Raw genomic sequence first — 12,436 nt, 5'->3', positions numbered from 1 at the left:
ATAAAAATAGTGAATTAATCTGAAGGAAGGGTGTCTCCCAGTCAACTCAGTTATCTAGAATTTAACCACATGTCTAAAAGTTATAGTATCTCCAAATGCACGGAAATGTAACTATGCAAATTGATAAGTCTTTGTAAAGTATGGAATATCCTTTCTCTAGCAGCAATTGAATGTGAATTTAGTCAATACATCAGAATCTGTAAATAGGAGCTATGAACTGTGAAAAGCCTATGAAAGTGAGAAAAGATGAAGATTGCTGAGGTTATTCAGCATATAGACAATGGTTTCAGAATGACCTCCTATTTTAAAGCACAATATAATGTTTACACATATAATTGTGACATATATGAAACCTATCTCCCCTAGCCTCCACCAATAGTATGATCAGAGATGTGTGCAATGCAAGGATGTTTTATTTTAAAGCCTACATATATTTTTAAAATATTAAGAATTAAAGAATAAACTTCAGTTGTCTTAGAAAAATGATTTTGAAAATCTCTTCCATCATTGTGAGAACATAAGGAGCCATCCTATTTCATGGGCCCAGTTTTCACAGAAGTTTTTGAAAAAAGCTAAAGAAACCACAGAAAAGGCCCTCAACAAATGCCACTACTCAGCCCTGTTTGCCATCATGGGGTTCAAGAATTTTTCTTTTTTCCATTATAGAATAAGCTGAACAAGGCCATTAAACACAGTGCCCAAGCCAATAGGTATGTGAAGAAGTATAATAAATTCATGTGTGGGTAAAAGTCAATATTCAATATAGGTCATCTAGGATTGAGTATTTTTAACTCAGAAACCTGAATTCAAAGCTAAAGTAGTAAAAATGAAAATAAAATAGTACTACAATGCCTTAAGACTTGAGTTGCTCCCAACTGACTGGATTAGTTTTCCAGGCCCCTTCAATTGTCTAACCTTTATTTTATATTTCAGGATACTGATCAATAGAGGCTCCCTCCCTTAACTAAATAAGCCTCACAAGGTGAAAAAAAGTCACTAAATTAATATTTATTTTGTAACATAAAAGAGCCAGTGCTATCTACAAACAGTATAATTAATTGGGATTAATTTCATGTGCAAATTTTGTCATTGCAGGTGTTGATGGAGTAATACATCAAAGAGACTTCACCTCTATAAAAATCAATGCTAACATAACCTTGATTACTGTTCTTGTGGATGTCACATATAACACTAATCAGTCATGGTTTGTAGCAAACATCTTAGAGAACAAATATAATTTGCTTTTTTATTGGCATTTTTCAAAATGAGAGATAATATGCATTCATGGGCCAAGCAATTCTCTGAAAGAATACAATCTCCTAAGGGAAGGAGTGGAGACAGTGTTGGTGCATGTGGGAATGGTTGAGAAGAAAATTACAAGAGTGTGAAAAAAAAATTTTCACATTGATATGGAAACTACTGAGTCTGTTTTGGGAATACAGGCTTCCCAGGACACTTACAGAAAAGCCAGAGAGCTTCAATTCTATAAAAGAACAACATTTTGTAGTACCCAAAGGAAAAAATAACCTAACTTTATTGTAACAGACTTCATATAATCCTTATCTCTTCTTCTCCTAAATATCACAGACCTTCCACTGTATCAATTATGACCACAAAGGAACAAGAGGAGGGTTAACTTCCAGTTGGTTTTATCTTGAGTTGACCTTTAATAAGTCACTGTGTAGTAAAAATTATAACTGCAGTGCCATCTTCAGATTTGTATATTCAAAAATGTCCTCCATTTAGGTAATCATCATTTCAGCTTTTGTCATTATCACCATTAAGAGAGTCATCAAAGCTAGAACTATCATGCTAGCCAATCAATCAGCATGTATTAAAAACCCATTGGTATAAATTGCATTAAAATTAATAATTGTATTAAAATAATACTCACAGAAGAAACCTGGTGTAAAGAGATGACATATGCAAGGTGGTATATGACAGATTTCATTTGAATAAAAATGAAAGATTTCATTAAAAAAAGACAATTTCTTGCAGCCTGAAACCGATATATATGACTTCATTGATCTTAAGCTGTTCCTATAAAAGAAATTTCTCTGAGCACAGAAGAGTTGAGGCCAAGAGGTAGAGGTATATATTCAGGCGTTTTAGAAAGAGGATTAAAGCAAAAACATGGTTTTAGAGAGGAGAGTAAGGTTGTTGCATATATCTTTTCCATTCCCTTGTCCCTTCCAGACTTACTTCATTCCATATGTTTTCACATGGTTTGACATTTAGAAGGCCAAGTTTCTAATTTTAGCAATTAGAGTAGTGCTAAAATAGCATGTTAGAAAAAAAAATAAATGCTTTAGAGGAAGCAATCATATTAAATGTCTTTAACAACAGAAGCCTTAAGTACCCTTTGGTTTTTACTTTTGCCACCGATAATGCAGGCAGCAAAAATGCAGTGATATTTGAAACAATCACCTTGTGAGTCACCTTCCTCCATCCCAAACCATTCCTGTCTGATCCCATGAATATATGAATAAACTCCTGCTTCTATAACCTCAATCTTGGCTCAGGCAAAATTATGTTTGGTCTTGTCTTTCCAGTATTAAAACTTAACCTCCTGCTTTGAGTTTTTGCTTGACTAGTCCCTCTGGTTCTTGTATCCTGGGTTGTGTTTAGTACAGGCTCCATCTAAAGCAGATTTTGTTAAATTACAACCCTACTCACATGGCAGGTACCTTGGTAAGGGCAACACAACTGGGAGGTGGGGGACATTCACAGGGGGCATCATGAAGTCTCCTAATAATCATGCTTTCATTATGGTAAATTTTAATGTTTGCCCTTTAAGCTTGAGAATATATGAATAAATTTTTGATGGTAAAGGTTGAGGCATATTATTCCTTTCAGGTTCCTTTATCTCTCCATACTCCTCATTTACTTTTTCTCCTTTCATCTTCCCCTTGTTTTTCTTTGGTTTTGCTATTTCCTAAGTCACCTATTCTCTTCTCAACTTTGGTATCCTCTGCTAATTTTTCCAACATTTTTCCTAGGGGAAAAAAAAAGTATGGGAAAATAAAGCACTGCAAACTAGGTATTGGCTGCTTCATTTCGTAGGCATACATGCATCAGTTATATGGAATTTTCTAAAATCTAGAAGACAGGCCATAGATATATTTATGACACTGTGTGTTCTTAAAAATCTTTGTCTTTTCATAGATCAAACTTTAGAATATGGAAGACCAAAACCCATAGTGATCCTATATACTTTTTTCTTTTTTAAAGATTTTATTTATTTATTTGGGATAGAGTGAGAGTGAGAGCAAGTGAGCACAAGTGAGAGAGAGAGAGAGAGCAAGCATGAGTGGGGGTTGGGGGGGGCAGGGGGAGAAGGAGAAGCAGGCTCTCCACTGAGCAGGGAATCTGACACAGGGTTCAATCCCAGGATCCTGGGATCATGACCTAAGCCAAAGGCAGCCACTTAACCGAATGAGCCACCCAGGCACCCTGTCTTTTAGGGTTATGACTGTGTCAGGAAAAGTAGTTCCTCCCTTTGTCCAGTAGTTAATAACCTGATTTCTCTAGAATATCCTAAAACTGTGCTCTGCTTTCAGGGTTCTCTTAACGGTGATTAACTTAAAAAAGTCTGTGATTCTAGCAAAATCAGATTAAAATCACTATTTGGGCAATTCTCTTGATGTTCAACTACAAACAGTATGTCATGAAATTTCTCAGTTACTTGTGATTCTTAAAGAGAGAGACTAGTGAATGGGGAAAGAGCCTTAAAGCAGGACAGTCTCAAATGCCAACACCAATCTTCTGGATTTCAATATTCCCTGAGATCTTGGCCTGAAAAATTCTCACTATTTAATTAGGTCATCAGGATTTTGTAATTTTCAGAAAAAAATAACTTGTCCATCTTTTCTTTTCAGTGGTCTTTAACAGGATGATATATTTAAGCCAGGATTTAATCAGCAAGCATATTAAATGTAAATGAATCAACTAAGCTACTTAGATGACAAGTATTGTTACAAAAAACCTGTATGTTTATAAGACACACAATTGAAATATGCCAATATCAAAAGTGTAGGAAAAATATACAATACAAACATCATATAAAAGAAATCTGGCACAATTATATTAATATTAGTTAAACTTTAAGAGGAAAAACTGTAATGAAAGCATTACTTCAACAGGAAAAGAGAGTCTAAATTTGTGTCAGATATCATAGCCTCAAAAATTCAAACAAAATTGATAAAAAATATTACAGAAACAATCAAATTTACAATCATAGCTAGAGATTGGAACATATATCTCAGAATCATATTTATCAAGAAGACAAAAAATGGTGAAGTGACAATGTAGAAGATAGGATGTTTATGATTGGTCACATATCTAAAACAGAGCTCTCAACAGATATATTAAAAATCCTTTTGTAGCACCCATGAAGTTTACAAAAATGATTATATACTGACTATACAAATATTCTTTTTTTTTTTTTTTAACTATACAAATATTCTTAACAAATTTTGTGTGACCAACTGGCTATGAGGCATATAAGTTAGAAATAAAAATCAAAAGTTTCTATTGATAAAAACTTATATTTAAAATTAAGGAATATGCCTTTAAATAATTCATGAGACAATAAAGAAAAGAGAAATAAATTCTTAACAAATTTTGTGTGACCAACTGGCTATGAGGCATATAAGTTAGAAATAAAAATCAAAAGTTTCTATTGATAAAAACTTATATTTAAAATTAAGGAATATGCCTTTAAATAATTCATGAGACAATAAAGAAAAGAGAAATAAACTTAGGAAATATCTTGAAATTATGACACCTGAAAACACTGCATAACAAAACTTGTGTGAGGTCACCAAAGTGGTACTTAAATGAACATTTATCACCTTAACTGTTTACATGGAAATGAAACTAAAATATAAAAAGTCAAGCATCTACAAAGTTTGAAAAAGAAAACCAAAATATACCTAACAAGATAGAATGAAAAAAATAATAAAAGTAAGAATAAATAGTATTTTTTCCTATCTGTCCATCCATTTATCATCAATGCCAAAAATTTATTATTTGAAAACACTGATAAAATTAATCTCCTTCTCAAATATCTGAATCAAAAATACAAATAAGCAGTTATCAGTCATGATTATATATCTAGCACATAAATATAATAATTAGAAAATACAGGTGAATGGGCATAGTTTTAGAAAAGTATGAGTTATAAATCTGATCTAAGAAGAAATAGAAAGTTGGTAACTATTAAATTGAATCAAGAATAGAAAAATTTTCATAATTTAAAGTACAGAACTGAAGAGATTTATCAGCAAATTCCACTAAACATTTGAGAAAGAAATAAAGTCTAGCTTCACAGAATCAATGAGAAAATAGAGAAAAGAGTGTAGAGTCTATAGCTTATTTTATGGACTTGTCAAAGCCTGACAAGAACATTAAGAAAAAAAATTACAGGCCAATTTCTCATATAAACAAAGAGGTAAAAATCCTAAACAAAATATTAACAGACTGATTACAGAAATAAAGAAAGAAAATAAATAATGAACAAGTTATGTTTATTCCATAAATGCAAGGATGGTTTAATATTTAAAATGCAATCAAAACTCACATTTCACAGATTAAAGGAGAAAATATCTATTATCATAACAACAGTTACAGAAATGTATTTAATAAAATTCAACATCAATCTATAAAATATCTTATCCTAACTTCTTTAATTGCTAAAAAGTATCAAAAAAACAAGTTTCATACTAGCTGGTGATATATTAAAAACTTTTCTCCTGATATTCAAAATGGCACATTCCTGTGTGTACAGGAGGACCCTACCTAGCTGAGTATTCCAAAATAAAGAAATAAAAAGAATATTGGAAAAGTGTAAATAAAGCTGTCATTTTATAAATAATATGGCTGTGGACTAAAACTTCAAAAGACTCTACAAATTATTAGAATTAATTTAAGAAGTTCAACAAAGTTGTTTATATGGTCAACATAAAAAAATCCATTTTTTTCCTATTCATTAACAACCAAACATTTTTTTCTCAAAAAGTAAGATTTATAACTAAGTATATAGGGATACATATATTTTTATTCATATACATGTGTATTTATATATGAAACCTAAAGAGAAAACCAGAAATTATTGATATAGAGACAAATACATTGAAAGATCCATCATGTAGAGGAGTTAAAAGGTACAATATTGTAAAGATGTTAATGCTCTCAAACTGATCTTCAGATTAATTGGCATCTCACACAAAATCCCAAACTCTATTTTATGCAACATAAAATCTGGTATTAATAGGCACATGGAAATGCAAGAACCAAGAAGAGCTAAGAAACTCTTAAAGATAGGAAATAAAGTAGAATGACTTATGCCCCTGAAATCAAGTCAGACTGTATCAGCAGGTAACTAACTAGAGTATGATTAATGCAAGGATATTCTAATATACCATTTGGCCAGAAAGACACCCATACTAACAAGGATAATTGAATGGTGAGAAAGGTGAAACTCTGGGGAGCAGAGAAAGAAATCAAAGTCATTGTAGTTAATGATGTTGGGAAAATTGATTTTCTATTTGGAAGACAATGAAATTTAATCTCTACCTTACAATGTAAACAAAAATTAATTCCAAGTGAATTGTAGAATTCAATGTAAACAGCCCAAAATTTAAAAAAAATATATGCTTCCAGAAGGTAAAAAGAAAAATATTTCCAAGCAAGTTATAAAAAACACTAAAGATAATTAAGGACATCTCTTCATCAAAGGAAACTGGTGGGAAAATAAAAGGCAGGCTAAAGAGTAGGAGAAGATCATGCTAACATAAAACCAACAAAAGGATCATATCATATTTAAATAATATATAAAAATATATGATAGAGACAAGAAGGAGAGAGAGAGAGAGAAAGAACCTTCTATAAATCAATAAGAAAGAGATACCAAATCCTATCTTAAAAATAGGTAGGTATTTCAAACCCCTCAGACTGTTGAAGTGGCAGGGGGTGGGAGGTTGGGGTACCAGGTGGTGGGTATTATAGAGAGCACGGCTTGCATGGAGCACTGGGTGTGGTGAAAAAATAATGAATACTGTTTTTCTGAAAATAAATAAATTGGAAAAAAAAATAGGTAGGTAACAAGTCCTTCACAACAAAAAAGATAAATAAAAGACCAAAAAGTACATGAAAAGGTGTTAAGCCTCACTACTAATCATAAAAATGAAAATCAGTACCCACCAGAAAGACTAAAATGAAAAGGACTGATGAGCACTGGATGTTATACGCAGCTGATAAATTACTGAACACTACATCTGGAAACTAATGATGTACTACACGTTGGCTAATTGAATTTAAATAAAAAAGCGAAAAAGAAAAAGACTGAAATATCAAATGTTGGCAAGTGTTAACAGTTAATATATCTTATATATATTATATGCTATATGCGTATAAGCTATATATGCTTATATCTTATATGCTATTTATGGGAATTTGTTTCACGACCACTTTGGAAAACTCTTTGGATTATTCTGTTAAACATATACAGATAACAATGATAAACAGTAAAAAGGCTATATCATTCCTATGTGCATTCCCCCAAAATGGGTGTACATGATACCATTGGTCATGTACAAAATATTCCTAAGAGTACTGTTTGAAATAACCCAGACGACTCAATTGGCCACAAAAGAAGACTGAATGCACTGACTGGGGTAGAGTCATGCAAGAGAATGCCGTAAAACAGAAGCGAGCAAGCAAGCATTAGTGACATAACACCTCCTGGCTGGCTCGGTGGGACTGAAGTGACATAACACCAACACAGAAACATAGTAACACGGACAGCTCTAATAAACCAGGCAAAAGTAACCTAGCGACTTTAGAGGTGCATACCAACAATATAGAACTGTATGAGAAAACAAGGATGCGAATTACCACGGACATCAAAATCATCTTTAACTTTACTTTTAAGTAAAGGGGGAGTGGCCAGAAATATTTGTTATTAGGAACTCATCATGTGGGGGTTTCTGGAGTGATGGCAACTTTGCATTTCTTGACCTACTTATGTTTGCTTCCTAATAACTTTTTAAGTTGTATCCTTATGTTTTATGCCTCTTCAGTATGTGTTGTATTTCACAATAAAAACGAAAGATTTTTTTCTGAAATGCCTTAATCTCATATCCAAGCACGGATAACTATGTACATCTAGGGACAAATGACTGTCAGGGAGATGTACAAATACTTTATGAAAAATTTATACATTCATCAACCTGCTGACACTTGTATCACTGACTAATAGATATACTTGCTATTGAACAAGTTTATTTAATTAGACTTCCTGCTTCCATGCTGTAACATGTCAGAGACATCAATTATTTGTTTTTGCAAAAGTCTTGGTAACAAGGTTGGAAATGAATTTAACTGTTGTGTGTGCAGAAATCTGAGATCCACAAATTAATAGGTGGGTTTCTGGTGCTGTAACACCGAGTTGTTATTCAAATCGCATTTGAAAATCTGTTTCCCCTGAGGACTGATTGGGTTTTCTATCTTACCATTTAAGCTGGCCCTTAGCAAAACATCAATGCATCGGAGAGTCTTGGACATCCTCTGCTGCGTCTGTGTCCCTGTAATTCCCCTAGTCCTGCGATATTTCTTGTGCACTTGAGGCTACCAGGAGAGAAGGAGTGACAGAGTCTTTCACAATTTAGGATGAAAGCCCAAAGTGCACAATTTCTTACATAGGTTTGTATATTAAAAGAAGCCAAGATAGGGCTGTGGTCAATACAAAGATTCCTCTTTATGGAGGAATTTCTGGCACTTTGATCATCACTGGTCTCCTTTGAGTGAGCTTCTATTTCACCTATCCCTAAAACTAGTCCTCATAAATTTAGAATTGAAAGAGATATTATGAATCACCTACTCCAATTACATACTTTATAAATGGCAAAATAAAGTCAGAGTGCCTGATTAAACATCTCAAAGGTAGGAAAGCAGGATTTGACAGTTATTTCAGTTAAAAGTTTTCTTGTCTTTTTGCTTTATGGGTTTATAATTCTGAAAAATATTACGTTAGAGATATGAAAAGAATCCAATATTAAGTGACATCTGTTTATTAAAAGCTGTACTCATAGGGTGCCTTGGTGGCTCAGTGGGTTAAAGCCTCTGCTTTTGGCTCAGGTCATGATCCCAGGGTCCTGGGATCAAGCCCCGCATCAGGCTCTCTGCTCAGCAGGGAGCCTGCTTCCTCCTCTCTCTCTGCCTGCCTCTCTGCCTACTTGTGATCTCTGTCTGTCAAATAAATAAATAAAATATTTTAAAAAAATAAAATAAAAGCTCTACTCAACAAGTGTTAAGTATTAATATCTAAAAGATACTTTAAAAATAATTTTCTACTCTTCGAAAAAAAAAAAACCTGATTTTACAGATGAAGAAATGTTTTTAAAACAGTTAAATATACCTTGCTGGAAGTCAAAAAGCTGATAAATGGCAGAGCCAGAATTCCATTCTAGGTGTGTTTGACGGCAATATTCATGTTCTTTTCACATACTAGGCTTTCTCTCCATCTTTTACTCCTGATCTCACATGCTAATCTACCTGTCAGTTCTTTTATATCTAAATACAAATCCTGAAAGTCTTTATCCTGATTTGATTTTTCCTAGAAACCTCAGCCCTCTCACTTAAAGGTCCTATCTAATAAGCCATTTTAGTTCCCAAATGATTTCTCCTAGTGACTGACAACACTGCCAGTGGACAATCTAGCATGTAGTGTAGATACACCAGTCAACTTTGGTCAATTCCTGCAAAACCAGTCATGGTTGTCCCTTTCTCCAAATATAGAGACGTTGTATACAAAATATATAACCATTAAATAACAAATAAGCAGTGAATTGACATCCTGTAGAGAACGAAGAGGGGTTATGTTTGTATGCCTACTTAAGGTTGTATGTTTGCTGCAGAAGTTTGTGTGGTGTGACTGCCTACTAGTTACGGGTTTGACACACCACCTCCCTCCTCCCTGACATGCCAACTCTAGGTCCTTAACAGAAGTGAGTTGGCTATACAGCACAAGGACAGGTGGAGAATATTTTTAAGCAGGTGGCTTCTGATTATTTTCTTTACTGGGCATGGAACTTCTGTGATAGTCCGACCTAGAATTTGCCCTGACAAAGTGAGAAAACTATACATGATATGCCACTGACTTTGTATACTGTGTATACTGTGTATACTTTGTATACTCTCCACATATACTGTGGACAACATTAATGTTTAGGAAATATTTGCAGTCAGAAGACTAGCCACGCCTATTATATTGAATTTACAAATATTTGGCTCCCTTGGCTCTTGTACCAAGTCTCAGAGAGGATTAAAGGCATTTAGTAGAATAATTATTGTATTTGCTTGAGAACAATCTAAATGGGCATGGATTTTCAGGTGATGGGTCTGTGATGCCCCAATCAGTTCCCTCTGTACTTTGAAACTATGTTCTTTACCTGAGGGTTCGTGATTATAAAGTCTTCCCTGATAATTTTATCTTTCTTTTAATATGCTCTGCTTTTGACGAATTTTTGTATGTTATTCGTGTTCTTAAGGTTATTCACCAGCTTTCTGGGGTTATTATTTATCTCATTATATCTAAATTAAATACAGATAAACGTGTCAATCTGTTCATCCTCCTCTGGAGGAAGATGAGGCCTTAGATTTCTACACTTCCTACCCAGTTTTCTTCCTTGTGATCCCTTTCTCTTCCTTGTGATTAATTCCTCAACATCAAATCTTCCCCCAGTGAATAGGTCTATGTAAATTATAATAGTTCCTTTCTCTCCTCCAAGTTTGGTAATGGGAATGTGCTCTAATCTTGGTCAATGGATCATGAGGAAAGTCTACCTGGGGCTTTTGGAAAATTTATCCTCACTACGTTTTGTTGTTGTTTTTTCTCCCCAATAAGCAAGAACAGAACAGACCCATGTATTCCTCTGAGACTGGTTATTCCTGTATATCATTCATAGAACTGCTACTGTTCCAACTGCTACAATGCCATAAATTTATGGTTCCAAATTTAGCTGGTAAATTCAAGTTGTTACTGAAGTCACGGCAATATATTGGACCCTTGTTAATATCAGTTACCCACTGATTTACTAACCAAGAGTCTATTTTACCTCTTGATTTCTATTAGTCATTTTTATAACAATTTAAACCATTTTAGATTTGTTTCCTGAAGCCAAATACATCCAAAATACATAAAAATATAAACAGTTTTGCTTCCTTCTCTCTCTCACCCTCTCTTCTCAATAGGGCAATCCCTATTTAGATTTAAAGTCTTTGTGCCAAAAAGGAAAACACAAATGCAAAAATCTAAAACTGAATCTCTATTAGACCTTAAGGGAAGGTCTATGTATGATAAAACTGGTTCTGTCTTTGCCTGCAAATGTGTTTATTTCCCTTTCACTCCTGAATGATAGTGTAACTACCTATATAATTCTAGATTGACAATGATTTTCTCTCAGTTTCCTGAATATATTATTTTATTATCTTCTTACATATATTGTTGCTTTTGAGAAGGTCTAAGGTCTAGATGTGAATTTAGGTGTGGTTTTACTTTTTTTTTTATGAAAATTTATTATTGTCATATTTCACCATCAAAGCCTATGATCTTGGTCTTTGCTTCCTGTCTTTGTATAAGGCCAAAGGAAAGATACTGGCAAGATATTGACAACCTTAAAGCAAACCCCAGGTAACATCACTGACAGCATGACCTTTGCGTCCAAATCCAGCAACCAGAACTTCATTATTTTCCTCAATAAAATTCAAACAACCGTCATTATGTACAAAGGCTATGCGGGTTTTTTTGACATTTTTGATCAGCTGAACCCTGACTCACTTCCTGATGGCACAATTTGGCTGTCTGGCTTCAATTCCTACTTTTTTTCCAGGACAATTCCCATTGCATGGGAAGTACCTCTAAAAGGGTTGGGCTTTAGGTCAGTGCCCACATGGATTTTCTTGTGCTGTTTATCATGATCTCTTCAGTGGCTATGGAGTATCCTGCCAGTGCAAAGACTGAGACACTTGCCCATCCTACCCACACCACAGGCCTGAACAAAGAGGATTTATTTTTATTTATACTTCTTAAGACAGTAGGATTTTCTTTCAAGTTGAAGACTTATAACTTTCTTCAGTTCTGGAAAATTGCCTGCCATTATCCTTTTATTACTTCATTTTCCTCATTCTGTCCTTTAGTATTCATTAAATTTAACTTGGCCCTTTTTATTCCATTCTCTCCATCTCTTAATTTCTTCCTCATATATTCATTCTCTTTATCTTTCTGAGATGCATTATGGATAGCCTTCTCAAATCTAATGCACTATATGTCTCGCTTCATGTATGTATAATTCACTTTAATACATCTACCATTCGTAATCGGGTTTTTTTCGGCTTTTCAAAGATGGCATTTATTTTCATAACATGCTCTTCGTGT

General features: G+C 33.8%; 1 pseudogene; it reads right to left on the bottom strand.

The window, feature by feature from the left end:
- Nucleotides 1–11,604: 11,604 nt before the first annotated feature.
- LOC122901930 lies at nt 11,605–12,035 on the bottom strand (annotated as a pseudogene).
- Between the last annotated feature and the right edge of the window lie 401 nt (nt 12,036–12,436).

This window comes from Neovison vison, chromosome 3 (assembly GCF_020171115.1).
Source record: "Neovison vison isolate M4711 chromosome 3, ASM_NN_V1, whole genome shotgun sequence".
Classification (NCBI taxonomy): domain Eukaryota; kingdom Metazoa; phylum Chordata; class Mammalia; order Carnivora; family Mustelidae; genus Neogale; species Neogale vison.
This window is presented reverse-complemented; position numbering and strand designations above follow the sequence as displayed.